At 53.0% G+C, this 27,246-nt stretch overlaps 5 non-coding genes across 5 annotated transcripts; 4 read left to right on the plus strand and 1 right to left on the minus strand.

Moving 5' to 3' along the window:
• Positions 1 to 345: 345 nt before the first annotated feature.
• On the minus strand, positions 346 to 419 carry TRNAT-CGU. The gene has a single exon. It is a non-coding gene; the product is annotated as a tRNA-Thr (tRNA).
• A 4,786-nt stretch (positions 420 to 5,205) lies between these two features.
• Positions 5,206 to 5,279, plus strand: TRNAT-AGU. The gene has a single exon. It is a non-coding gene; the product is annotated as a tRNA-Thr (tRNA).
• Positions 5,280 to 15,239: 9,960 nt separating this feature from the next.
• Positions 15,240 to 15,321, plus strand: TRNAS-UGA. Its single transcript has one exon. It is a non-coding gene; the product is annotated as a tRNA-Ser (tRNA).
• A 1,207-nt stretch (positions 15,322 to 16,528) lies between these two features.
• TRNAF-GAA lies at positions 16,529 to 16,601 on the plus strand. The gene has a single exon. It is a non-coding gene; the product is annotated as a tRNA-Phe (tRNA).
• A 10,212-nt stretch (positions 16,602 to 26,813) lies between these two features.
• TRNAS-AGA lies at positions 26,814 to 26,895 on the plus strand. Its single transcript has one exon. It is a non-coding gene; the product is annotated as a tRNA-Ser (tRNA).
• Positions 26,896 to 27,246: the final 351 nt, after the last annotated feature.

Genomic DNA, 27,246 nt, shown 5'->3' on the forward strand with positions numbered 1-27,246 from the left:
AAGGGCAGTTTAGGATTTTCATTCTCACACACGGTGCACAAAGCAGGACTCAACCTTTGCCGTAAACTAAATGAGCTGCCCACAGATTCTGGCAGCCACAATGAGCATTTGGGTGAGAGCTCAGAACTGCCCCTGTCCCAGAGGGAGGGGGTCATCTGTGTGGGGACTGGACCACTGACCTACCTGCTCCTAACTCCCAATCTTTCAGTAACTCTATTATCAGTGCCTGTGAGTGTTATTTAAACCATAAGGAAAACCACACTGGGCTAGACCAAAGGCCCATCTAGCTCTGAATCTTGTCTTCTGACATTAGCCAATAGCAGGTGCCCCAACAACCAGTCAACAAGGCACTACTGGGAGTTGAACCCAGGATCTCCTGTTTACGAAACAGATGCTTTAGCCAGCTAAGCCATGGTGCCTGTGGGTGACTAAAACACAGTGTCTGCCCACACCTGACTCCCTGCCATCGCTACCAGGGCCTGACAAGCTTTGCTTGTCTTTGGATTCTCCAAAGCAGAGGAGCAGGTGACATTTTCCTTGCAAGCTGTGTGTGAGTAAAGCTTTGGCCACGTCTGCACTACAAAGTTGTTTCAGCAGAATTATATTGCTCAGGTGTGTGAAAAACACACAACGCTCTCTCGGTAGCTTGTGGCTGGTGCACACACTGCAATGCCACGTCTGGCAACAAAACTGCCCTGTTTTGCTGACAAAATAAAACGACTTTGATGAGAGGTCTAGAGCTTTTTGCAGCAAACTTAAAGTGACAGAGTAAATGCTGCTGTTCATTATATCACCATAACTGGCCTTTCCCAGTATCCCACAATGCCCGCGGTGAACTCACCTGCCCTGCATTCCTGCTACAGAGCCATGGGCCCCTCCCCTTTCATCGCTCTGGGAAGTCCTGACAGCTGAGCCTGCTGCTCTGCTCCGGCAGCCAGGAGCAAATCACTGCCGTGGATGCTGCTCTCTCCCGCCCTGCGAACACAGAGCAGGGTGGTGGGAACTTCCTTACATGGGGGGCCACTGGCATCTGAACTGTGACACCCCCATGACACCCTTCCCTCGAGAAGGCTCTTACCTTCTAAACAGGGATGGCTGGTCTCTAGTAAAATCACTAAAAGGGAAGGAGAAAACTCGAAAGAGGTTCCTCCTGGCGCTCACGTCCGTGAAGCCGAATACTCTCTCAGTCCTCAAAGAGAGACCTAGAGAAGGAGACTTGCTGAAGCAAAGCCACAGGGGTCTCTGAGGTTTCCCTGGCCCCTCACCCCTGTCCTGCCTGGCTGATGTCAGCATCTCTCTGTGAGGTCACCACCTCCCCACCACCTTTGACCAATAGTCTGAGGTCCTGCAAAAGGCCTTTGTGATGTCACTGCCACACCCCTCCCTTGCTGTGCTAATGTCCTGCCCCTGCCCAGGCACTTTGGGGGTTTGAGCTACTCCCTGTGGATCACCCCACTCAAGGAGCATTCGTTCTAGGAAGCAAGCCGGCTAGACAGTAAAACATCAGCCGCTGCTTCCAATGCTACACTCATTTTTTCAGAAATTAGTCGACTTTATGGCCAGAAGAGACCATTAGAGCATCTAATCTCACCCCCTGCAGATCACAGGCCTCCTGTATGACACAATAGCTACTTTTTGGGTAAACACATTCCAGAAAGGCATCTAGTCTTCATTAAATGACATCAGGAGATTGTGAATCCACCACTTTCCTTGGTAGCTTGTTCCTGTAGTGAATCATCTTTGCTGTTGAATATTTGTGCCTTAGTTGTAATATGAATTTGTCTCTTTTCACCGTCCAGCCATTGGGGCTTGTTATGCCTTTCTCTGCTACATTAAAGAGCCCTTTAGTAGCCAATCTTTTCTCTCCATTAAGGCCCTTCAACACTTCAATGAAGTCACCTTTCAATCTTCTTTTGATAAGCTAAACAGGTTGAGCTCGTTCAATAGCTCCCTAGAAGGCATTTTTCTCCAGCCCTCACAACATTTGGTGGCTCTTTGCTGACCCAGCTCCAATTTCACAACATTTTTTCAACTGAGGACAACAAAACTGGAGGCAGTATTCCAGTATCAGTCTCACTGATGCCGTGTCATCTCCTGTGACGTTATTGACATAATCTGTAACTGTATAGCTCACCGTTGCAACCACTGTTCTATATTTGCAGCCAATATTATAGAAAGGTTGTCGTGTAAGGGGTCTATGGAGAGGTTCTGATTGGCTGATTATAATGATGCTATCTCTAGATGTGTATCATTTTTGTAGTTGACATTATGAATATTGGCTCTATGCTGCCCGTATTTCAAACTTGTGCTCTGCTTCCGGGGAATACTCCAGCCAGACAAATTGGTGTCAATTCTGCCTAGCCTGCTTGATGGCTCATTAAGGACCATCAGCTATACAACTGGCCCACTGAGAGAAGTCAGATATGCCTTGTGACTCAGCAAGGTCTGCAGGGACCTGCCTATGGACAGAACTCTAAGGTTTTTCTATGCCAGGTGCTGTATAGACTGTCCTTGGGACAAAGAAAGCAAAAACTACATGGCAAGAGACTATAAAAGGCTGATGCCTCATCTCCATCTTGTCTTCAATCCTGCTTCATACCTCTGGAGGGACTTTGCTACAAACTGAAGCTCTGTACAAAGGACTGACTGACCCATCCCAGCTGTGGATGTACTCCAGAGACTTGATTTCAACCTGCAGTTTATTCCATCACTGCTACAAGCCGGAACCAAGAACTTTGCCATTACTGGATGTGAAGGGTTCAAATCCATGTGCAGTTTATATAACAACCTGATCTATGGATTGTGCCAGCTCTTTTCCAGAGCCAAAGTCCAGAGTATGGTCAAGGGACCAGAGGCCTAGCAAATCGTGATCAGCGAAGAGAAAGCTGGGTAAACAGAAAGCCTTGCTTGCTAAGATAGGCCTGGTCAGCAAATTGCCAGGTGTTGGAGCTAAGAACTAAATGATTGTGTCTTATTCAGAGTTGCAAATTGAGCAAAGAATCCCTTTTCCTATTCTGTTAGTCTCTTCTGTAGAGAGACGTTCTTCCCACAGATCCAATCTTGAGTTTATGAGAAGTAGGCACATGTCAGTATAAGATATGGCATCTTTCCACTTCCCTCCCAAGAGACCAATGCCTTGCCTTTAGACACACAGAAAACAATCTTTATTGCCATATGCTTTCACTGGTTCTTTGCTTTAACCCCTAGGAATGTACCTGTTGGACAATCAAAAGAGTTGCTCCTTTCCTATGGACCTCAAATCAGAATTTCAACATAGATATTTTATACTACTCACATTTTATCAAATTATTCATTAAATGTTAACTTGCTAACTTGAGACCATGGGTGGAGACATTATGTAACCTGTTAGCCATTGGCTACTGTGCTATCTTGTCTTGGTGCAGAACCTATCCTGGGGTGTTGAACTGCCTACCCCGTCACTTTCCCCTGCCCATGGAAAATCTATATATTCTATTGTAATCAATTGACTGACAGTGTCTCTGAGCCTAATACGCAAGGTGACACTCCGCCAGCGCTGTGTGTAATAAACTCCTCTGCTTGACCTCTACACGGTGTAGATTATGTCCTTCACAGACACCTGCTGAATAAAGAGGAGATTCAGCATGCAGCACCCAGTGGTGCCTGGCTGAATGCGTCTCCTCTCCCTGCAGCTTGGTGATCTTTTGAGGAAATGGAGAAGATTGCCTCTGCCTAGCTGTACATTGCTTGCAAAAGAAACAGGTCTTTTTGGTGACAAGTGTTGAAAGGAGCCACTAGACGAATGTGGAGACAAGAAAAACATCCCGCAACTGAACTTGCATCTGTGGATGCTGAAGCCACAACACGGAGCGCTAAACGCTATATGACCACGGCTGGTGTCAGAAGAGTCTCTACCAAAGCCTTTTTTCACCAGCAGGGGCCTCTCTGTGCACAGAACTCCTGGTAGTGTGATGGCTAAAGGCAGTGGAGAACTCTATTTTGGCATCTCTTTGTCGGTGAACATCTGCAGTGGCTGTTAAAAGGCCTCTGGATAGTGGTCTTTGGGAAGAGCTGGCTGAAGAGCCTTCCTAGTAACCAGGAAATCCTGGCTTGGCCTGACAGTTCTTCTTTGCTGAACCTAGTGTCTTTGTTGGCTCCTTTTTTGTATCTCTTTTCATAAAAAGAAAAGACCTGCCAGCAGAATCCTTCTAAGTAGTGGTTCAAGACAGAGAGAGCCTTCCTTGCGGCTAAGTCTTGGTGCCATGGAGCATGTCTCACCACTGCAGTGCCTCCTGTTGGCCGTCCTGGCAATTAGCTCTGGTCCCCCGGTGCGCCTTCATCTAGTGGCATCTGGCTGCCATCTGTTCTATCATTAGGATCCATGTCACTCTCAGGACTTCAATGTCCTCTTATGGACACAGCCCTCTGGCTGTGCCCCACTCAGGTCTCTCCCCCCTTCCAGGGGGCAGCCGTCCTCTACTCAGACACTTGCCTCAGTGGCCAGCTGCAGTCCAGGGTGTAGCCACCTGTGTCAGTGGTGACTGAGGCAAAAGGGGTGCACCTCCAACCCCTGCCATCTGTTTCCCTGTACCACTTCCCCACAGACCTAGCACCTTCCTCCGCCTTTGTATCAGGGCCTCAGTCTGGCAGCAGTCGGCCAGGAGGTCACTCATGCTCCCCTTACCCACCCAGCACTACTCTGATCATGGTGCCCTTCCTTCAGGGCAGCCAATCCTCCCTCCTCAAACTCCAAGGAGTGACTGACTCTTGCTGTGCTGAGCAGCCCTTTATATATGGGCTGCTCCAGCAAGCCTTCTCCTGATTGGCTCTCCCAATAAGCCCTTTCCTGATAGGCTGGGTTCTGCACAGCCTCTGCAAGGCTGCCTTAATCTTTCTTCTGCTTGTTTGGGGCAGCCACCCCACCACACTTGGAAAGCGGCAAATGAGAAATCTAGAGCTGAAGGAAAGGTGACCATGACTCAGAACTGAGCCGAGGTTACTGTGACTGAAACACAGATCACTAACCACTATATGATCACAGTGGTTCGTGGGAGAAGCACATGTTAGAAGCCCTCTGTCAACTCAGCTGTGGCTTTCTGTGCACGGAGAGCCAGACACCTCAAGGTCTGCAAGTCTTGAGGGAAATGGGGAACGTCTGTACTTTGGAATTTGCAGGTGTTATCCTGAACCATCAAATGGAACAGTTGTAAACCCTTTTGCAAGGCAGGTACCATGGCTTAGCTGGCTAAAGCACCTGTTTAGTAAACAGGAGATCCTGGGTTCAACTCCCAGTGGTGCCTTGTTGTATAGCTTTTGTCTCCTCTGCTCACATTTTCCTGTGTCTTTCTAGGAAACAGAAGAGACCTCCCTTGGTATCCAAGTAATTGCTTGCTAAGGAAAAGGCTTCTTTGGAGAGAAGCATTGGAAAGAATCAAATCACAAGCCTGGAGTTGATGAAAAGGCTGCTGTGACTGGCATTGGCATGGCGGTTGCTTCAACTGCAATTGCTGCAACACGAGAGCCTGTGCCACACGTCCTTGTGATTCGCTGGGGATGTCCACACACAGAGGTCATGTCACCTTCCTTTTGATTGTCAGTGATGAAAAATGGAGCAGCTGGGAGAAAAGTCCCAGAGAGCAGCACTGTGGCTAAGCTGGGCCAGGCACCTGCCAGGTAAAGTGGAGGTTAGGGATGCAGCACCCAGTGGTGCCTTAACAAATGTGTTTGCTCTTCCCACCTTTTGGTCAATCTTTTGAGGAAACAGAGAAGATGCCTTTGCCTTGCAGTGCAGATGCTTTCAAAAGAAACAGGTCGTTTTTTCTGAAAGTGTCGGAAGGAGGCACCTAAGAAACGTGGACAAGGAAAAGGTCATCGTAACTCAACTTGCATCCATGGCTCTTGAGGCCACAACGCAGAGCACTGAGCACTGTACGACCACAGCTGGTGACAGAAGGGGCTTTTCCAACGGCATTTTCCACTAGCAGGGTCCTCTCTGTGTGCAGAATTCCTCATCCTTTGATGTCTGCAGGACCTGGAGATCACCCAGGCTTCAGTGTGAACACAAATATCTGCACCACAGTTTTTAGCCCCTCAGCTTTAGCTCCATGAGCCCAAGTCAGATGACCCAGGCCAGCCCTGCTGCCATCTTTATCCCAGGAGAGATGGACTCTAAGGTACGTCTCCATTGCAATATAAGCTCAGGTGTGGCACGCTGTGCTCAAAGCAGCACCCTGCAAGCCCCATACTCACCACTCTCATATAATGATGAGATGGTTTGTACAAAGTCTGCCTGGTGAGGTGTCATTTCAAAAGTCTTGATCTGTTGTACATTAACATCGTGTTGGATTGTATGTGCTCGCATTGGTTGGGAAGTTATGAAGTTTTGCTCTGTGTGTGTTACTGAGATATGTTATGAGGTGGGGAAATGCCCCCCACCAGCCTTTCAGGTGCGACAAGGGAGGAGCCGGACTCGCTGCTGGCCCATTGAAGGGATTCACACTCCCAAGGACTATCCCAGGAACCGTGTACAATGCAGACTTCTCCGAGATAGCACAGCGACAATGGACACTGCTTGATTCACATCGTAGCAAAGGAGCTTCCTAGCAAGTTGGAAGACACTATGAAAGGGGGGTAGAGACATTATGAATTGGCCTTTCTCCCCCACAACTCAATATCTGTAAACACATCCGGAGGACAAACACTGAACTGAGATAAATCAGAAGAGAATAATAATAATAATAATAATAATACATTCATATCAAAGTCCCCAACCAGACTAGTATTGGTGTTTCAGCAGAAAATTTTCAGTCTGGGGGATTTTGTTTTCTCAGTCAGACCTTGCCAAGGGAAGCAGGGAGAAAATGTTTGAGTTGCCTCCTTCAGAACAGCTTGGCCTAGACACTAGCTCTCGTTCACTGTTCTGGCCTTGCTCAGGATGGGGGTATTTTAATTATTTCGGCAGGTCCCAGGGTGTTTGGGGGAGATGATGAGGATGTTCCCTTTTGAGATAAAAACCAAGAAATACAGGACTAGAGAATTCTTTTTTTTTTTTAAGAAATCTGGGATTTAGACATTTAATTTAAAGCAAGGGAGTTCTGAGATCCTGAGAAGGTTTTTGTTTGCAAGATGCAACATTGTTGGGTCTGTTTATTGTACCAATGGGAGAGATGGTTGTCTATAAAGGAGGGGTGAAGACTAAATGCATGTGATTTGAACCCATGCATGCAGAGCACAATGGATTAGCAGTCTATCACCTTAACCACTCGGCCACCTCATCAGAACTGCTTAAACATAGACAGGAGGAGAAATCTAAGGCCAGCAGAGATAGGGACAATAAGGAGTTTTGAAACACTAAGTGGACGCAGGTGCTGAATGAGCTCCCCCCTCACATCTAGTGAGGAGCTGGGGGAAAGACTTCAGGAACAGACCGTGTTTGCATAGACACACCTACTCTGCGTAGCTATGCAGCATGATGGGGCCACTTTCCCAAAATGACCAGTTTTGGCTGGTGGCGGGTTACAAATCACTTTAGGATTGAGTGGAATGAAATGTTATTATCCTTCCTGCATGAGTGAAGGGCAGCAGAACATACCTAGTCTGTCCTGATGGAGGGGTAGGTGGGTGAGGAATAGCTTTTATTGGACTGCATAGAAGCAATTGAGGACGTCACCCTAAACCAGTGGTCCCCAAACTTTTCACACGGTGCCCTCCTAGCCATGGCCAAGGCCCCCTCAGAAGCTGCGGTCGAGAACCAGGGCTGGGAGTGGGGCTGTGGCTTGCTGGGGAGAGGGGTGCAGACACAGGTAAGGGGGTCACGGCTGGGCCGGGGGCTCAGGCTCAGGCTGAGGGTAGGGTGGGCGAAGAGCTGGGACAGAGTGGGGCTGAGTGTTGCTCCCTCCTTGCCCTCCATGGGGGCTGGCTCAACCCTGAGGTGCCCCCATGAACATTCCTCTGAGCCCCCCTAGGAGGCATGTCCCACATTTTGGGAATCACTCCCCTAAACTGACCCCTAGTCACCAAGCAGGGGCTAGTGGTGCCAAAGCCCAGGGACAGGGAGCTTTGCCAGAGTGGAGCCTGCAGGTCACATGCTGGGGCTGACACAGGCCCGTGCTCTGGGACAGCTCTGAACCAAACCCAGGCAGAGCCTCATCAGTGTGACACCGCCCAGGGGACGCTGTCACTGGGGGAAACCTCCTTGCCTTCAGCACCTCCTGGGACTGACCTTGGACCTTTCAGCACCTCTGTTCCATGCCAGGAGCTTCCTGTAGTGAGTCACCTTAGCAGGACACCTGGGAAAGCCTTACACCCCCTGCCCCCGGCCCCGAACAGGGCCAGCTTTAGGCCAATTCCCCAGAACCGGGCCCCGCACCTAAGAAAGCCCCGCGCCCAGTGGCAGGGCCACCGGGGAGGTGGGGGGCAAATGTTCTGAGGGCTGGAGAAAATGCCTTCTGGGAGCTATTGAAAGAGCTCAACCTGTTTAGCTTATCAAAAGAAGATTGAAAGGTGACCTCATTGAAGTGTTGAAGGGCCTTAATGGAGAGAAAAGATTGGGTATTAAAGGACTCTTTAATCGATCAGAGTAAGGCATAACAAAACCCAATGGCTGGAAGGTGAAAAGAGACAAATTCATATTACAACTAAGGCACAAATATTCAACAGCGAGGATGATTCACCACAGGAACAAGCTACCAAGGAAAGTGGTGGATTCTCCATCTCTTGATGTCATTTAATGAAGACTAGATGCCTTTCTGGAATGTATTTGCCCCAAAAGTAGCTATTGTGTCATACCTGTGATATGCAGGGGTTCAGATTAGATGCTCTAATGGTCTCTCCTGGCCATAAACTCGACTAATTTCTTTAAAACTGAGTGTAGCATTGGGAGCAGCAGCGTCTGATGTTTTCCTGTCTAGCCGGCTTGCTTCCTAGAACGAATGCTCCTTGAGTGGGGTGAACCACAGGGAGTAGCTCAAACCTGCAAAGTGCCTGGCCAGGGGCAGGACATTAGCACAGCAAGGGAGGGGTGTGGCAGTGACATCACAAAGGCCTTTTGCAGGACCTCAGACTATTGGTCAAAGGTGGTGGGGAGGTGGTGACCTCACAGAGAGATGCTGACATCAGCCAGGCAGGACAGGGGCGAGGGGCCAGGGAAACCTCAGAGACCCTGTGGCTTTGCTTCAGCAAGTCTCCTTCTCCAGGTCTCTTTGAGGACTGAGAGAGTATTCGGGTTCACGTACGTGAGTGCCAGGGGGAACCTCTTTAGAGTTTTCTCCTTCCCTTTGCCTGATTTTACTAGAAAACAGACATCCCTGTTTAGAAGGTAAGAGCCTCCTCGAGGTTTGAAACCTGATCAGTCTGATCCATCTGGTGACAGTTGAATTCTAGGCATGGAAAACACAAGCTTAAGGAGGCAGAATTTTATTCCGCACCTGGGATTTTGTCCCTTAGAATCACTGGGGACATTAGGGTTTGTCCTTTTTGTTTCACCTGTTCCTCCATCCATCCCTCCCTCCTTTCTGTTCCTCTCTTGTTTCTTTTGTCCTTTCTCCTGTTCCTCCCAACACCAGGAGAGAGGGGTGTGTGTGTCTATATGTGTGTGTATGTGTGTTATGGGAGTGCTCTGCAGCTCCCACTGTGGGAGGTCCACCCAAAAATGTGGGGCTGAAATAGTGCTCAGGCAGTGATCCCCACCGGTGAGCTGGGCCATCCTTTGGGCTCTCTGGTGAGAACCCTTAGCCTCTCGTCCTCAGTCTCTACCCTGATTGGCTGAGCAGGGGGTTATTGACAGGGAGGAGACTCAGGTCCCTGTTGTTCTCTTTTAAGACCAAGGAAATAAGTCAGAACCAGTTCTATGTTTGATGAATTTTGCTGCTTCTCTGCATTAATGGTCTCTGAGCAGTTCATGATTCTCTCTAACATTGCAATTCTCCTCAAATACTTGCTGAATAATTCCTGTGCACTGTTGTTGGTCTGGAGCTCATCTGAGAGCACTTTATTCAGGTCATTCAATGTGTGAAATTCAACATCCGATGGTTAGTTTGAAAATCAGGGCTCTTGGGTCCTATTCCCAACTCTGCCACTCGCTGGCTGTGTGACCTAAGACAAGTCAATTATCCTTTCTCAGCCTTAGCTTCTCCCTCTTTCAAGTAGGGATAATAATGATCTGCTCCTACCTACCTCACGGTGGGTGGGGATCCATTGGAGAGTGTCACTAGGAGTAGTGCATAATATGCGGTGTCCTATCACATTTACTCAGAGCAGATTATGACATAATAGAATAGCTGAAATAGTCTATTTGATTTGTTATTTTTTATTTTGAAATTGTTAAGAGCAGCAACGACTTAGCTCAGACTGAAGCATCTTATCTAATGTTTGAGATCTAAGTGTCTCCTCTTTGTGTGCGACGAGACAATTTAACACACTGTGACAAACAGGAGATGCTTTTGCTTTGCAACAAAATATTTTTGCAAAGAACTTTCATCCCACTTGTTTTGATTTCGAGAAACAAACTGGTTTAGCCTGAAAGGGATTTTCTGACAGAAATAGTTTCAATGAAATTTCCCCACTATCTCGATTCCTGGCCACTATCCCTGCCTCTGGGGATTTGTTGTCAGTTGGAACAGGAGTCAGGACCGTGGCTTCTCTTTCTGGCTCTGCCACCGCCTTGCTGTGTAGGCCCTTGGGAAGGTCACTTCCCTTCTCTGCACCTCAGGCTTCTCCCCAACTGTCCAATGGGAACAGGGACAATTCTTGAACTCTGGGCAGTTGTGAGCCTGAGTGAGATAAGGGGTGTTAAAGCCCTCTGTGAAGGAGAAAGGGGAGTTTCACGGTGTTTAGCACCAAGGAATTTTAAAGTTTGCTCAGATGTCTAGTCTGTGGAAACAAGAAATGGTCAGAGCCAAACTTTTTAACCATTGCGTTTTTTAAAGCCCATTCAGGGATGTGAGTCCCTGTCTCTTAGGTACCTGGGGTTCTTTGCCAGCAGGAGAGAAGAGATTCCTGCCTCTGTTTTTGTGGCCTTAACAAACCAGGCGTTGTGCCCCAGTTCTCGTCTGAGATCCCTGAAAAAGAACATCTTCCCATCCATGAACAAGACAGAACCCATCTTTGAAAGGGGAACAAAGGGACCCCTGGGACTTACAGACTAGCTAGCCTCACTTCCACAGCTGGGGAGATACTGGAATACATTCTTAAACAATCAGTTTGTCAGCAGCACCTACAGGACACTTTGGTTCTTAGGACGAGTGAGCATGGATTTGTCAAGAACAAATGATTTCAAACAAATCCTCTTTCCTTCTCTGGCAGGGTTCCGGGCCTAGTGGAGGTGGGTAAACAGTAGATGGGATCTATCTCGGTGTTGCTAAGGCTTTTGACACAGTCCCGTAGGACATTCTCACAAGCAAAGGAGGGAAATGCGGTCTAGATGCCATCAGTGTCATGTGGGTGCAGAGCTGGTTGAAAGCCCAGACTCCAAGCGCCCTTCTCCATGTCTGGCTGTCCAATGGAGAGGGTGCACCTAGTGGGTCCGGCAGGGATCGGTCCGGGGTCCGGTACTATTCAATATTTTCATGAATGATTTGGAAGATGGAGTGGAGAACATGCTTCTAAAATTTGCAACTGACACCAAGCACTTTGGAGCACAGGATTGGAATTCAAAACGCCCTTAACGAATTGAAGACTTGAGCCTAACTCCATGGCTGGGCCCCTCTCTCTAGACTGGGCTGAAGTGAAACCCCAGAGCCAAACACTCCTCCTCCTGGGCCGTGCGCTCCACCCTTGAATGGTCAGATGCTGCTTAGCGCTGTCACAGCAACTTTGGCTGGGGGATTCTCCCAGCACTTTCCACTAGCGGGAAAGTACTAAATCCCCAGCAATGGAACCCAGGAGTCCTAACTCCCAATCCCCTGTTCCAGTCACTCCAGCAGAGCACACTCCCTCTCAAAGGCAGGGGGAGCGGCCATGAGGGCTGCTTGTAATTGCCAGCTGTGGGAGGGAGTGTGCAGCAGTGGTTAGCAAAGGGGCCTGGAGAGAAGGACTGCTGGGTCCCACCCATCCTTCTGACACTTGGTGTGACCCTGAGCCAGTAGATTCCCCTCCCCAGGCCTGTTTCTCATCAGTAGGGTTGGGGGCGCAGTCCTGACAGCCCAGGGGGGTTGGGAGGCTCCAGGAAGGTGTGTAAAGTGCTGGGATTTCAGGATCCCGGAGCGCTGTCACCCCCGCACTAGGGTGATGTTCTACACCCCCTGCTGCTGGTCAAGTTTCTCCTTTCCCTGGCAATGAGACAGACTCTTGTTTTCCCAGCCAGCCGATCACCCGGTGTCATCACCCTGCCTGCTGGGTGGGCAGGGTAACTCCTCAGGTCCCCCACCCTCCAGCCTGCCTTGGGCTTGGAGAGTGAGGAGAAGGATGAGGGATGACACTGAACATCCTCCATCCATCGCTCCGTCACCAGAGCAAGTGAGTGGCATTAGGGTTCCCCGGTGGTGTCCCCTGTCTGTCTGGGGAGAGGCAGAAAGAGGGGGAGAGAATCTCTCCCAAAGGAGATTGGATTTGCAAACAGCCCCCAGGAGCCCCTCGCTCTCAGACTGGGGAGGTGCTTCTCCAGAGCCGTCTCCAGTGTGTTTGGCAAGGTCCCAGCAATGGGGCTCCCAGCCCTTCCCTTGTGGGAGACTGTTCCCCAGGCTGAGAGTCTCTGAGCTGGGCCAGACCCGGGGAGCTGCTGAGCATGGAAATCAATGGGAACCGAGGGGGCCCTGGCCTTGCTATGCCGAGGGACTTTGAAGTGGGGAATGGTTTCCCAGGAGAAGTCAGGACACCTGGGTTCTGTTCCTTCTCTAGCCTGGGCGGGGTTGTGGGGGGGAGGTGTGAGTGTGTCCTGGGCTGGCAGGAGGGAGCTGCTTGTTCAAAGTGACTGATGGTCTTTGTGACTGACCCCAGTGCTCGAAAAGGACGAGACTCCCCGGTTCTTGCAGCCCCAGGGATGAGGAGGGGGAACGTTGAGGGGGAGCAGATCATGCAATGAACTCCTGCCAATGTGTGTAGCTTGCACTCCCTGCACCCCTGTGGGGGGAGGAGGAGCTGCTCTGGCTGGGGCAGGGATGGGGAGAGACCAAACAGGCTGGTTAGTGAGAGGCTGCCCTGACCCCAGACTCCCAGGCTCCTTAGGATGTTCAGGAAGAAGGCTCTGCCAGTGGCCCCAGAGCCTGAGGGAAGCAGCTGCCATCTTCCCCAGGAGCGGAGCGGCCCCTCCGTCCCCACTGGCGGGGAAGGAGCTCCCGGCCGGACCAGGAGGTGGAAGTTCCCAGCCTTCTGGAAGAGGAAACCTGCTCCCGGCGCAGGCGCCGAGGTGGGAGAGGCACCGGCCAGGCCAAAATGGAGCTGGGCCAGGATGCGGCTGGGCAGGCAGGACCCAGCCCAGGAGCAGAACCGGGCAGGGTGGCTCCAGGGCTTGTTGTGTGGGCAGCAGCGGCCCCAGGAGCCCAGCCCCCATTTCCAGCAGGAGGCATCGCCCTGCCCGGTCAGTGGGACCTTCCAGCCTTCCCAGGGCAGGAGGTGGAGGATCCCTCTCCCAGCCCCAGCAGCTCGGCCCGCTCCCCATGGGACAGCAACAGCGCCTGGGACTCAGACAGCAGCAAGGCTGACAGGCTGACGGACGCTTCTGCTTTGTTCCAGGTGAGGAGCCAGGCTGGGCTCAGGGAGGGGTGAGGAGGGGGCTGTGAACACCCCAGGCCCAGGCCCTCGAGCAGTGCTATGGGGGCGTGTCCCCAGCTCAGGTGTCTGGCCTGAGCCACTGAACCCCACTGTCACTAGATGCTGCCACTGTAATCCTTGGTGCTCCATTGGGTGGGGGGTGGGAGGCACCTCCCAGGGAGTCCAGGACAGTGGGGCGGGGGGGTCTCTTTGCTATGGGCTCCTGAAGGAGTTGGGGGCTGACGACACTGAGGCTACTGGGAATCAAATACATTTGAGATACAAGTACATAGCCCATATTCATAACTTCAAATACAAAAATGGTGCACACGTACAGCCAGCATCATTATAACCAGCCAGTCATAACCTTGTCCTAGACACCTCACACGCCAACCTTTGCACAATATTTGCTGCACATATATAACAGTGGTGGCAACAATGATCTCTACGGTCCCAGTTTATATTAATAACGTCACAGCAGGCTATAGAGACGTGGGAGGGAAGCGTCTTCCAGCCGGCGTGTCTCCTCCGTTTCTCCCTTGCCGCTTGGGCCGAGGTGGGAAGGGAGCGAAACGTGCCCGGCTGAAGGTTTTGTGCTTGGCCTTGAGGATTAAGCCCGACCCCCTGGCATGGCTAGGTCGGGGTTGTCCTGGGCTCTTGGGGGGGAGGGCTCAGCTGGGAGAAGGGGCAGACGAGGGGATTTTGTCTCTGATAGATAAGGGCTTTGTCAGCAGGAAGCTGTAGGTCACATGCTGGGGGTGACAGTGGGGTTTGAGCTGGGGCAGCAGCAGCAGGGAAGCAACGTGTGTGTGTGGGGGGCGGGGGATTCACTTGGTAGAAATGAACCTGCCAAGCCGCTCCCTCTGCTGGAGCAAAAGCCTCTAATTTATCTCCTCAACTCCCCTCCATGAAAATCTCCACCCTCCCCCCGTGCTGAGGGACCCCCTCACTCCCATGGAGATTTGTAATTGTTCAAACTCTTCCTTGGCCTTGTCCAAATAGTTTTTCCAGAAAAATGATCAAGGACATTTCAAAAGAGAAAAACAAACCAAACCAGAGAAACCCCCACCACACCCAGTTTGGGGCTGAATTTTTCTACTGTAATTTTGAGACAATAAAACTCATCCCTCTATTGGCCAGAAACCAAAGCTAGACCTCCCCTGCCGTCGCTGTGACTGCTGGGACCGAACCACCAATGCGCTGACTCCTCTTGTGAGACATTTCTCTGCACAATACTGCTGCTATTCCAGTTACTGACTCCAGGAAACATTTTCCTTAGCCTGGCTCCATGTGTCACTGGTTTCTATAGCAAAAGCCAGTCCCTGGCCCTGTGGTCCAGACATCCTCATTCACATCAAGCTTCAAGTTGAGAATCATTTCCCTTCCCGCCTGTGGACGGACACTTTAAACGCGCCTCTGTGCGACTGCACATGGCTAAGCAAAGAGAACAAACCCCAATCCCCTGTGCTTTGGGAGCCAGGTTTATGTGGGAATTCTGTAGTTAGATAACTTCACACCTGGGCATTGGGATTCTTTACCAGTTTCTCTGGCATTGGGGTAGTTTTGTGCTCACAGCTGTGATGGCCGAGTGGTTAAGGTGTTGGAGTTGAAATCCAATAGGGTTCCCCTGCGCAGGTTCAAATCCTGCTCACAGCGAGGCCTGTGTTTTAGCCAGTCCCTCACCCGGGCAATACCTCTGTACAACCCCCTGAGACACTCTCACCCTCTCCCCACCCCATGTAAATCCTGTTCTGCTCCTTTCATAGAGATCCCTGGGACACCACCTCACACTGTGTCCCTGAGGGGTCAGGCAACCTCTCAGCAACTGAAGCCTCTGCCACTCACCTGGTGCCCCATAGATCAGCCCTGGTTCTGCTCCTCTCTCTAGAGTGTGACAGGAGCCAAGTCAGCGACTCCATGGGAGCTACGGGGCTGCAGAACCAACAGAGAAAAAATAGGTGCTCAGCACCCACTGGCAGCCAGCTCCCCCGCCCCACTACAGGCCTTGCTGACAAGCTTCTCCTCTTCCCCTTCAGCACCTCCCACCTGCCAGTGATCAGCTGTTCAGTGGGGTGCAGGAGGCGCTGGGCGGGGAGAGGGAGGAGCAGGGAGAGGAAGAGGTGGGGGAGGGAGAGGAATGGGGCAGGAAGGTGCAGGCTGGGAAGAGATTGGACAGGGGTGGGAGCTTGGGGGAAGGGGTGGAGTGGGGGCAGGGCCTTGGAAGGAAGGGGAGGAGTTGTTGCGGGTGGCCCTGATGGGAAGCACTAACTATCACAGTGACAATAGAAGTGACTAGCATTGCGGGGGAGGCTGAGGGAGATCCACACTCACCAGGTCTCTTCTCTCCCCCACGGTGAGCCAGACACTGCTCTCTCCTGGCTCTCACTCTAGCAGCTGGACGCCAAGGAGCCATTTCCCCACAGGAAGTGCATCGAGTGCCCCTGTGGTGCTGGGGGGCTGGCGCCGCTGCTGCCTGTGGGGCTGGCAGGGGGGCTGATGTCTGCACGTCTGCTGCCAGGCCGGAGGGGGCACTTGGGACCTTACCAGACTGGCTCAGTGAAGATGGGAGTTGACAGAGCAATACAGACGCTCTCCAGAGCACGGAGCAGCAGCCGCCCATGCAGCCAGGCAATGAGCATTTCCCACAGCCTGGAGCCAGGGGGAGGCGGCAGCTGCTGTTCCAGCTCCTCGGGGACAGGCCCTGTTAGCCAACAGCCACTTCTTACTCCCCACAGCTAAGGGTGCCGGGTTCCTCCGGTGGGGGTGTGGAGCAGCCGTTCGTTTTCCTGTCCTTTTTGTGTGCAACTGCTGACAAAAACATCCCACACAGAGAAGCAACAGGCCAAAATACTTCAATGCAGCTGCCAAAGTAGCTCAGTTGGGAGAGCATTAGACTGAAGATCTAAAGGTCCCTGGTTCAATCCCAGGCTTTGGCAGACCATTTCATCCCTCTTTGTGCAGGGGTGGCTTGTTTTCTGGGAGCACAGCAGTGCCTGCACCCAAGGTGAGTCCCTGAGTTTGGGCTCTGCAGTAGGAAAACATAGAATGGGCTTCTGCCCCTAGTTGGCCCACCTGACCTTTAACAAGGAGAGATGGGAGCTGTCTTTCCCAACATGGCAGGGAGAGAGCAAGGCAGGGTGACCCTCAGGAATGGTGCCAGAGGGCTGCTGGGCAGTGACAGGCAGGGATTGGGGATGGAAGCTCCTCTGTGCAGCTGAGCAAGGGCAGTACCAGGGAAGGGGCATCTGTAAAAGTGACCCAGCAACAACCTCTCCTCCTCTTGGCAAACTCCCATGCCAAACACCCACTGAAGGTCACCAGCATGCGGGGCGGCTGCTGATGCTCTGTGGCCAAGGTAACAAGATGGTAGGAAAGCAGGGCCAGCTCCCATGGTAGGGCCTCTTACCGTTCCCACTCTCCATGCTCACTTTTGCAGTGGGGCAGGAGATTTTACCCCAAGAGGCTTTTCCCCAGCTGGCGAGAAGCAGAGAAACACCCAGGCTTCGAAGACGCTATGTAGCAAGTACCCTCCAGCACAGGGACAGGCGCACACGCTAGCCTGGGCAGCCGCCCACTTTCTTTGGCAAGTCAGGAATGGCAAAGGCGAGACTGGAAGCACCTGGGGCTCATGCTCCAGCCTTTGTGACGCCCACCCCCCAACTCCTTCCCGGGGCTCTAGCTGAAGCCAGAGCATTGGCCTGAGCCGCCAAGAAGAGGTTCCAGCCCTGAAGGGAGCAGGACGTTCAGCACAACGGTAAAACTGCAGCAACACAACCACCAAAGGACTCGACCCCTCAATCTTCTGATCCACACTCAGACGCCTTATTCATTAGGTCACATGGGAAAAGGCTACTCCAAGCACTTCTTTGGAAAAGGCGGATATTGTTCTTCTCAGGTCATCTGCTGAGGGGGGCCGAGACTCTTTGGGCACAAGAAGTCGAGTTCCCAGTGACACGTGAGACTTAATTCTCTGGAGCCAGGTACAGGGCTTTGGCAGGGAGGCTCAGGCATGGGGGATTGGGGTGCAGCGGACGGACCGGCTGTCCAGGTGCGGAGATTTAGTTGCACTGAGGCACAGGAGGGAGGAGGAGGAGGAATCCTGCTGACAGGCAGTGGCTGTGCAGAAAAAGGGGAGGGGTTCCTGGGACTTTTTTGGCCTCTCTTTTGCCTGCCTGCTCACTCTTGTGGTGAACGGTGAAGCTGTTTCTTACCAAGCCCAGGTAGCTCAGTTGGTAACGCATCAGGTTCTTAATCTGAGGGCCTGAGTTCAAGCCCTTGTTTGGGCGCTCAGCTTTTAAGTTGCCAGGAGCCAAATGATTCCTCGTTCTGTCCACCAGCCACATGCGGATTCCCAGAAGCTGTGGCCATTTCCTGGAAAGGTTCCTTTCCTCAGGAATCAGGAGAGAGGCCACATCCACAGGAGCAGGTGTAGAAAGCGCAGTCTCTGGCTGCCAGGAAGTGCTGTGCCAACATTGTGTTCTCTACAATGGCGCTTAGATCAGGATAATTTACGTGGTCAGCCCCGCCAGTTCCAGCCCCTCTGCCCAGGCAGCTCCCCCAGCCTGACACACACACACAGCCCCTGCACCCGCCCCACCCCAGGGCTCCTCAGCCCAGAGGGGAGCCCCCCGGCTGAGTGGGGCATCAGAACCCCCCGAAATTACCCTGGGACCAGCATGATCTGCCTCCGCCCTGCCCTGCTCTGCTCTGCATGTATTCGGAGTGAGTCAGTTACCCTGTCCCAACATATATCCCCCCATGTGTCTCTTCTCCCCAGTTCCCTCTAAACCAGCCCATTTCCCCTGCACCCCAGGCTGGGTCTCTGCCAACCCCCTTCTCCCCTCCTGCCCCCAATAGCTCCCTGCCCCTACAGGTCTATAGGGCTGGATCCCTCCCTCCCCCCTTCTCCCCTCAGTTCCCACCTCTGGGGGTCCAAGGAGATGGGTCTCTCCTCCCTCCATCCCCTCTCCTGCCCCCCCATATCCTGCTGCCTCTAGGGCTCTATGGAGCTGGCTCTTTCCCCCCATCTCCCCTCATCCTCTTCCCCAATATCTCCCTGCCCCAGGCTGTGACGTGCTATGACGTGTGCAGGGGCTGTGATGTGTGCTGGGGCCAGGGCCGGCTCTAGGGTTTTTGCCGCCCCAAGCAGCAGGAAAAAAAAATCTGCGCCACTTTCTTCTTCGGCAGCAATTCGGTGACAGGTCCTTTCCTCCAAGAGGGACCGAGGGACCCACTGCTGAATTGCTGCCAAAGAGCCCGATGTGCCGCCCCTTCCCCTGGGCTGCCCCAAGCACCTGCTTGCTGAGCTGGTGCCTGGAGCCGGCCCTGGCTGGGGCTGTGACGTGCTGGGACCTGCTCACTCCCCCAGGGCAACTCACTCACTTGAAACCAGCAGGACAGAAGGTGTCGCGTGTCCATGGGCGGGGTTATGCAGATGAGCAGTGTCTGGCGGCAGGACGGAGAGCAGCGAGAGGAACCGCAGGAGCCCGCGGAGAGAATTCTCTGCGTGTGGACAGAATCCCACCAGTTTTCTCTGTGTTGGGGGGGGCAGATTTCATGATGTCACAGTCCTTGGGGGAGGGGTTTGAATCATAAGTCCAAAGTCGGAGAACAACTCCCCCCACTTCTGCTCAGTCTCCACTAGGGGGCTGGGCTGGGATCACTAGGGAGGGAAGCACAAGAAAAAACAGTCTCCCCTATGGAACCCAGGAGTCCTGGCCCCCAGTCCCCCTGCTCTAGACCCCCTCCACTCCCTGGGCCAGGGATAGAACCCAGGGGTCCTGGTGCCCAGCTCCCTCCCTGCTCTGACCACTAGACCCCACTCCTCTCCCAGGGTGGTGCAGGGGTCACTGGGTCTGTGTCCCAGCTCTGCTAAGGGCCGTGACTGATTTTCCCAAAGTGCTTCCTTCTGAATCCAGCACATCTGCCCCCCCCCCCCGCCCGGTCGCTGCCCACCCCCGTGTGGGGGCACCAGCACTGTGCCGGGTCGTGATGGGAAATTGTCCAAGCTGGCCCAGGAGAGACATGTGTGTCCTGCTGCCCCCTGCTGGTGGGGCTGAGCCCCGCTCTGTGTGTGTTTGTGTGTGTGTGTGTGACACTGTTTGTAGCAATGTGTTGCTGGGCTAACCAGTAGGAAATGGCTTTGCAGGATTTTGTATTCTGCAGCCAGTGACACACACACAAAGGGACTCACACAATCCCAAGAACACTCACACACAACACACTCAGAGGGACATGCTAGCCCAACCCCCAAAGAGAGAAACAATCACCGCCCCCCACACACACACACCATAATATTCACAATTGTGCTCAGAGACACAACTGCATGCAGTTCACTCCCACTGCTCCAAATACAAGGACCTCCTGCCCCACACAGCCTGTGCCGAGGCCTGTGGAACTCACTGCCACTGGACGGCTACCAATGAGAATGATCCCCTCATGCTGGATCATCTGCTTGGCCCCCTGCCCCGTCTCGGGGCGCGCTGTGCGGTGTGGCTGGGGATTGTGCAATGGCCCAGCACCAGGCAACACAGAACGGACACCACACGCCCTGCCCCACCTCACCTGAGCTGCTCTCCAGGTGCATTGGAGCCCAGTGCCCTGCACCTGGGCCCTCCTGCCCCACAGGGGGTGAGCTGCAGCCCCACCACACTCCGCAGAGGGGAGAAAGGTCAGGCCAGCCAGCCCTTGTAAGATGGGGAAATCACCACTGGGGTCGACGGTATGGGGGCTGTGACATATAGAGAAACGGTTGTCGCGCCGGCAGAGGGCAGCAGAGCATGCGCACACACACACACAATTGCAAACATACACAAACACATGCATGAATCCAGCCACATACACACAATTGCTAATATACACAAACACCTGCACAAATCCAGCCAACACCAACACAAGCCTGGGAGCCAGGGGAGCAGAGCAGGCTGGGGCTGGGTCACTCCACTTCCCGCAGGAAGTAGCCAGCCCCCCATGTCCCACGATGGCCTGGGGCCAGCCCCCCTCTGCTTCCCCCCACAGAGACCTGCGGCCCCAGCCTGCTCTGCTCCCCTGGCTCCCAAGCTTGGGGGAGGGGGAACCGCCCCACAGCACTCGCCGGCAGCGTTGCTGGGAGCAAGGGCAGTGGACCAGGCTGGGGCTGGGTCACTCCACTTACCATGCAGTGAGTGCAGGGGCAGGGGCCATGGGGAAGAGCCGGGCAGAGCCCCCTGCAGCAGCTCCCCAGCCCAGCTCACCTCCCCTCCACCTTCTCCCCTGAGCTCGCCACGTCTCCCGTCTCCCAGGCTTGTGGTGCCAATCAGCTGTTTAGTGCCGCAAGCCTGGGAGGGGAGGAGAATCAGAGCGGGGGCGGCGTGCTCAGGGGAGAAGATGGAGCAGAGGTGAGTTGGGACACGGAGTGGTTCCCCTGCGTGCCCCTCCCATTACTTGCTGCAGGCAGCCCCCCCCCCACATCCCCATCATGCCCCAGCTCACCTCCACTCCCCCGCCTCCCCTGAGTGCGATTTTTAGTGCCCCCAACCACTTGGCACCCTGGGCGGCCGACTAGTTCGCCTAGTGGTTGCACCGGCCCTGGCCACTGCCTGTCAGCAGGATTCCCCCTCCTCCTCCTCAGGGAGACTAAATCTCTGCACCTAGACAGCCGGTCCGTCCGCTGCACCCCAATCCCCCATGCCTGAGCCTCCCTGCCAAAGCCCTGCACCTTGCTCCAGAGAATTAAGTCTCACATCTCACTGGGAACTCGACTTCTTGTGCCCAGAGAGTCTCGGCCCCCCTCAGTAGCTGACCTGAGAAACACAGTGTCTGCAAAAGCAGCAAAGAGTCGTGTGGCACCTCACAGTCTAACAGACGTATTGGAGCATGAGCTTTCGTGGCTGAATCCCCACTTCGTCGGATGCGTCAGTGTCGGCCTTTTCCAAAGAAGTGCCTGGAGGGCCTTTTCCTGTGTGACCATGTGGCCTAATGGATAAGGCGTCTGACTTTGGATCAGCCAATTGAGGGTTTGAGTCCCTTCATGGTTGTGCTTGTGCAGTTTTACCTTTGTGCTGAAAGTCCTGCTCCCTTCAGGGCTGGAACCTCTTCTTGGCCGCTCAGGCCAATGCTCTGACTGCAGCGAGAGCCCCGGGAAGGAGTTGGGGGTTGGGTGTCACAAAGGCTGGGGCATGAGCCCCAGGTGCTTCCAGTCTCGCCTTTGCCCTTCCTGACTTGCCAAAGAAAATGGGCGGCTGCCCGGGCTAGTGTGTGGAGCAGTTTCCCTCTTCCAAGTGTGCGCCTGTCCCTGTGCTTGAGGGGGTTGCTACATAGCACCTTGGGAGCCTGGGTGTTTCTCTGCTTCTCAACAGCTGGGGAAAAGCCTCTTGGGGTAAAATCTCCTGCCCCACTGCCCAAGTGAGCACCGTGAGTGGGAATGGTAAGAGGCCCCACCAGGGGGGCTGGCCCTGCTTTCCTACCGTCTTCTGATGTTGGCCAAAAAGCATTAGCAGCCGCCCCGCATGCTGGTCTGTGGGTGGTTTTCAGTGGGGGTTCGGCATGCCAGGAAGCAGGGAGCAGCCTGGCTGGGCGTCTCTGTGGCTGTCTGCTGGCCACGCATAGGCATGGTTCTCCCCTCCTCTTACCCTACCCTTGGCTTTTAAGCCTTCCCTTGGAGCTGTCAGCACCAGCCACCTCTGTCCTAGGTGCCCAGAGGAGGAGAGGTGCTGGGCTCCAGCCTGGGACTCTGCCTCCCTCCTGCCTTTCCCTGACTATGAAACCTGGCCTTGACACTCCTTTCTTCAAGCGCCATGTGGGCAAGAGGAAAAGTGTGGTAGAAAGCACAAGGGCCAAACTTGTGGGCATCAGAAATCCCAAACACCCAGTCAAACCATAGCCACTTCTAGACCCCATTCCAACCAAAGACCTGGCTCCAGTGGGTATGAATCACTCAGCACAAGGTAAACAACTCATTCTTATACAGCTGGAGACAGGAAAGCACTTGGATCTCCAGGGATTTACCACAAGGTTCCACTGAGATTTGAACTCAGATTTCAGCATGCCAACCCTTACACCATGGGACCAGCTTGTGCTAGTTTCCTCTGAACATTGGTGATCCTATCATAGGATACCAGGGTTAGAAGGGACCTCAGGAGGTATCTAGTCCAACCCTCTGCTCAAAGCAGGGCCAATCCACAGACAGATTTTTATCCTAGATCCCTAAATGGCCCTCTCAAGGACTGAGCTCACAGACCTGGGTTTAGCAGGCCAATACTCAAACCACTGAGCTCTCCCTCCCTCACTCACTCACTCACAGGGCCAGCTTATGTAAGGGGACTGTTGGCCCTTTACTAAAACTGAGTGGGGTTTTTTTTGTTGGCCAGTTCCCAGTCCCAATAGAAGGGGGAAGGGTCAATGGGAAATCAGGACCCTGAGACTGACAGTCCCCTGGGGCAATGGTCACCAACTGGTAGGGAACAAGTGAGAATTTGTTAATGAGTAAAATTCCTGGTGAAAATTGGCAAAGCTGTGGAGAGTTTGAAAACTTCCAGTGAATTTACACATGAAGATACAAACAGAGAGACAACTAGAGAGAAAGAGAACATCACAGACTGCACAGGCCCACACAGACATAAACAAAACCCAAACCCACACAGCACACAGAGCCATATACACATAAGGGAAAGCCATACAAAACAGAACAAATCCACACCAAAAATACAGCAAAAGCCCACAACAGGAAAGCACAAAAACCACATACCAAAAGAATACTTAGCAAAAAACAATCTGCATGCAAAAGTCATACACACACACACACACACACACACACACACACAAAACTATGCAAGGCATCCACAAAAATTACACAGGACCCACATGCACATCAACACAACAGACAAAAACCACACCGACATACAGAAAGCCAGGCAGGGTTTGAGTCTCACAGAGAAGAGGGTGAGCACACAGGTGGTTTGGGGAGCAAAGACTGAGGGGGAGTCGGGGGCAGTGCTCTGGGCTCTGCCTGACCCATCCTGACACAGGCGGCTGGTGGAGAGCAGAGCCTGGTAGATCTGTGGAATCTGCCCTGCTCTCTGTAAAGCAAGGGAACCTCGGTGTCTTCTGAGCTGCAATTGTATTTTCTGCAGGGCAAAATGATTGGCAGAAGCCATTTGCTTAAAGGAAGCTAGTGCTGCAGGTGAGGTTTGAATTCACAACCTCAGCATGACTCCACTCAACACTGCTATTAGACAGCCTGTGCACTAACCCATTGCACCTTTGCTTCCTGACTGTGGGTCTTTTCTCCTTAATTCATGGGTGGATTAGTGGAGTGTGGGGGTCGCATTAGCTAAAACAAATCCATATTAAAGGCTGCAGGATGGCAGCAGCAGAGGTGGGGAGTCTCCTTCCATGTGATGGAGCTGGTTCCCCCTTCCGTTGCTCAGGGGAAGGTTGGTGCTTTGAGCCCACCCGGTGCTGGAACATCCCATGGGTGAGATTAACGGGACTCTTGGGAAGGGAGGGGAAGTCTTTTCTATCCCTGCCTAGCTCCATTGGTCTCCTGTGGCCCTTTCGGCTCTCTGCTCCCCTGCTGGGGAGATGCAGAGACAAGCCCCCATCGGGGTGAGTCACCGAGAGGCTGTGTCCTGTGGAGTGTGTGGGGGAGAGGGGGAGGGTTGGATTGGGCTCAAGGGGAGAAGGTGTTGTGTGCGGGGGAGGGGATATAAATAATGGAAAACACAGGGGCAGTGACAGTGGAGCCCCGTGTCTGAGTGTTATGACCCTGTGTGGTGCTGCCGTTCACCTTCCCCTCCTATGGTCTCAGCTTTCATTGAATCCAGCATTTTTTCACCTGTCCTCTCCACAGAGGTGTCCCACATGCCTCAGCTACCGAGTGTCCCTCTTAGAGACACCAAGGACTGGAACTGATTTCAGCTGCTGGACAGCTCTGCTAGGTCTTTATTCATTTGCACAGGAAAATGCTGAGTGTTTAAATTCATTTCAATCCCCCGCCCCCATTCAGCGAACTCCTGAACATACTGGAGATGGGTCTGGAAATCGATTTTCATTCGAAAAAGATTTTAAAGGGAATCATTTGGCTTGGAAGTAGGAACCTATTACCCTGCAGGGAAACATTCACCCACTGACCTACACTCACACCAGAGAGTGTCCTGTATAGCCCAGAGCAGGAACAGTTTTTAACCTGGGGGTTAGTAAACTTTATCTCTATACAAACACCACAGCTTACAAACTCCCCACCCCCGCTCTGTGTCACCAGAGCACAACAACAACTCTCCTTGGGGCACACACAGCTCCCCAGCTCCCTGCCCGTCAGTCTCTCCAGCATTGCTCCAATCCCTTAAAGCAGGGTCTCAACCTCAATTTACCTTAGGGCTGGTGCCAGTCCTCCAGTCCTCCCAGTGGGCCAATAATGTCACTCATACCGCCCAGAACCCGCCCCCCAAAACTCTGCCCCCCACCTGCCTAAGGCTCTGGGAGGGAGTTTGGGTGGGGGGAGGAGGTCTAGGGTGCAGGCCCTGGGTTGGCGCTGGGGATTGGCATTCAGGAGGGGTGCAGAGTCTGGGAGGGAGTTTGGGGGCTGGGGTGGGAGGAGGGGTGCAGGCTCTGTGAGGGTGTTTGGGGGTGGGAGTGAGTATCGGAGGAGGCGGTGGGGGTGCAGGCTCAGGAAGGGGGTCAGGGATGCAGCACTTACCGGAGGCTCCAAGGCGGAGTGGGCTGGGGGGCCTCCGTGTGCTGCTTCCCCCAGGCATCACCCCCACAGTGTCCCATTGGCCACAGGGGTGATCAGGCAGAGGCAGCGCGCGGAGGCACAGCCCCACCCTGCCCTGCCATGGGGAGGGGCCGGCAGCCACTGGAGCGAGCAGGCAGACGCTGCTCAGCTCCGCTGCACTGATATGGCCCCTGGGGGGGAGCGCTTGGGAGCGGCAGGTGGGGCCAAGGGAGTGACCTGGTCCAAAACTGCTGGAGCCCCACGGGCGAGACCTGGGAACCAGGACTGCCAGCCAGACAAACACCTTTAAGAGGAGGCGTCCCTCTCCCTGTCAAAATCTGATCTTCCTCCTTCAGTTCAGTGACAGCCTGAATCGTTCCTTATCCCGGCAGAGCCAGAGGACTGAAAGCAGCAACATCAAACCCCTGTGTAGCTCGCAGGAATGGACATAAACACTCCCTGGTATCTGAGGAGATGTTCAGCTTTGCCCTTGGTCAACTACAAGGCCAAAGGGAAAGGAGGTGGCACCAGGTATAAACAGTGAAACACGACACATCATAGTTATGCCCATGGTGGCTGCAAAATCTTTTATGTACTTCTTCTTCTCAGCAGTGTATTGTTTTCTCTGGAGCCTAGGCCTTGACCAAGAAATTTGTACCTTGATAAAATAATTGACTGCCCCTGGTGAAGGCAATGGACTTGCACCCACTGGGGTGTCCCTACACAGGTACAAGTACTAACAACAGTTGCTGCCTTTTAGCCATAGATTTTAATCAGGGCAATAAATTGAAACAACCTCCTGTTAAATAATTTCTCAGCCCGAGTCCTTCACCCACATTCCATAGAGCATTGGGCCACCATGTGGACGTTTCATTTCTGACCTCAGTTTCACACAGAGACAAAATTTCCTTTGCACAGATCCATAAACAGCAAAACCTCCCTGTGTCTCTGGTCTGAGCCAGGGCATTCGATTCCAGTGAACCCTTCTCTCCTGCAATGGCGATGGTCAGACAGAGGGGACGTGGCACCTGCATCCCTGTCAGGGAGCTATTGGCTCAGTTCTTTCTTTCTGCTGCTGTTGTTAGTCCATGAAACATCAAGGGTGGAATGCAATGCTGAGTTCACGCGCCAGCCCTCTGAAAAATTTCAGTGCCCCAGAGAAATCCTGACCCCTGCTATTGGAACGATGTGCTGGAGATTTGACTAGGAAAGGGACTGTCTGAATTGTCAGAGTGGGGAATGAACAACAATCTACAGCAATGTCGTTCACACAAACACACTCTCATGCTGCTCCAGACGGAAGGGAAATGGGCAGGAATTCTCGCTGTTCACCCAAGGACAAACTTACACTGATGCACAGCCGTGAGTGTGCTGGGGAAGCTGGTCTGAGCAAACAATTTGAAGTGACAATTCAGTGAGAACAAAATCATCGTGCAGTGAAATGGATGCATATCAAGTAGTTGTGGCCCAGTGGTTAAGGCGATGGACTAGAAATCCATTGGGGTCTCCCTGCGCAGGTTCGAATCCTGCCAACTATGCAAGCGCTGCACTGTTGTTGTTATTATTGCATCCACAGTGCAAACTGGAGATAAATCTAATTTCACTCTGTCTACACTTAAAACGCTGCTGTGGCACTGCTATAGCACTTTGGAGTAAACAGTGACTGGAGGGTTTTTCCCATCCCTCTAATAGCTGCATGGACAGGACAATTCTTCCTTTTCTTTAGCACTAACTAACCTGGGATTAGGTCACCTTAACTCTATGGGTTTGTGGGGAGTCACACCCTGGGAGACGTCGCTTTGCCAGTTCAGTGCCCAGCGTACACCAGCCCTTAGATCCCTCTTGGTATTTCAATGCAGGCACTGACCTGTGAGAGGAAAACATCAGCT

This window comes from Mauremys reevesii, linkage group 23 (assembly GCF_016161935.1).
Source record: "Mauremys reevesii isolate NIE-2019 linkage group 23, ASM1616193v1, whole genome shotgun sequence".
Lineage (NCBI taxonomy): Eukaryota > Metazoa > Chordata > Testudines > Geoemydidae > Mauremys > Mauremys reevesii.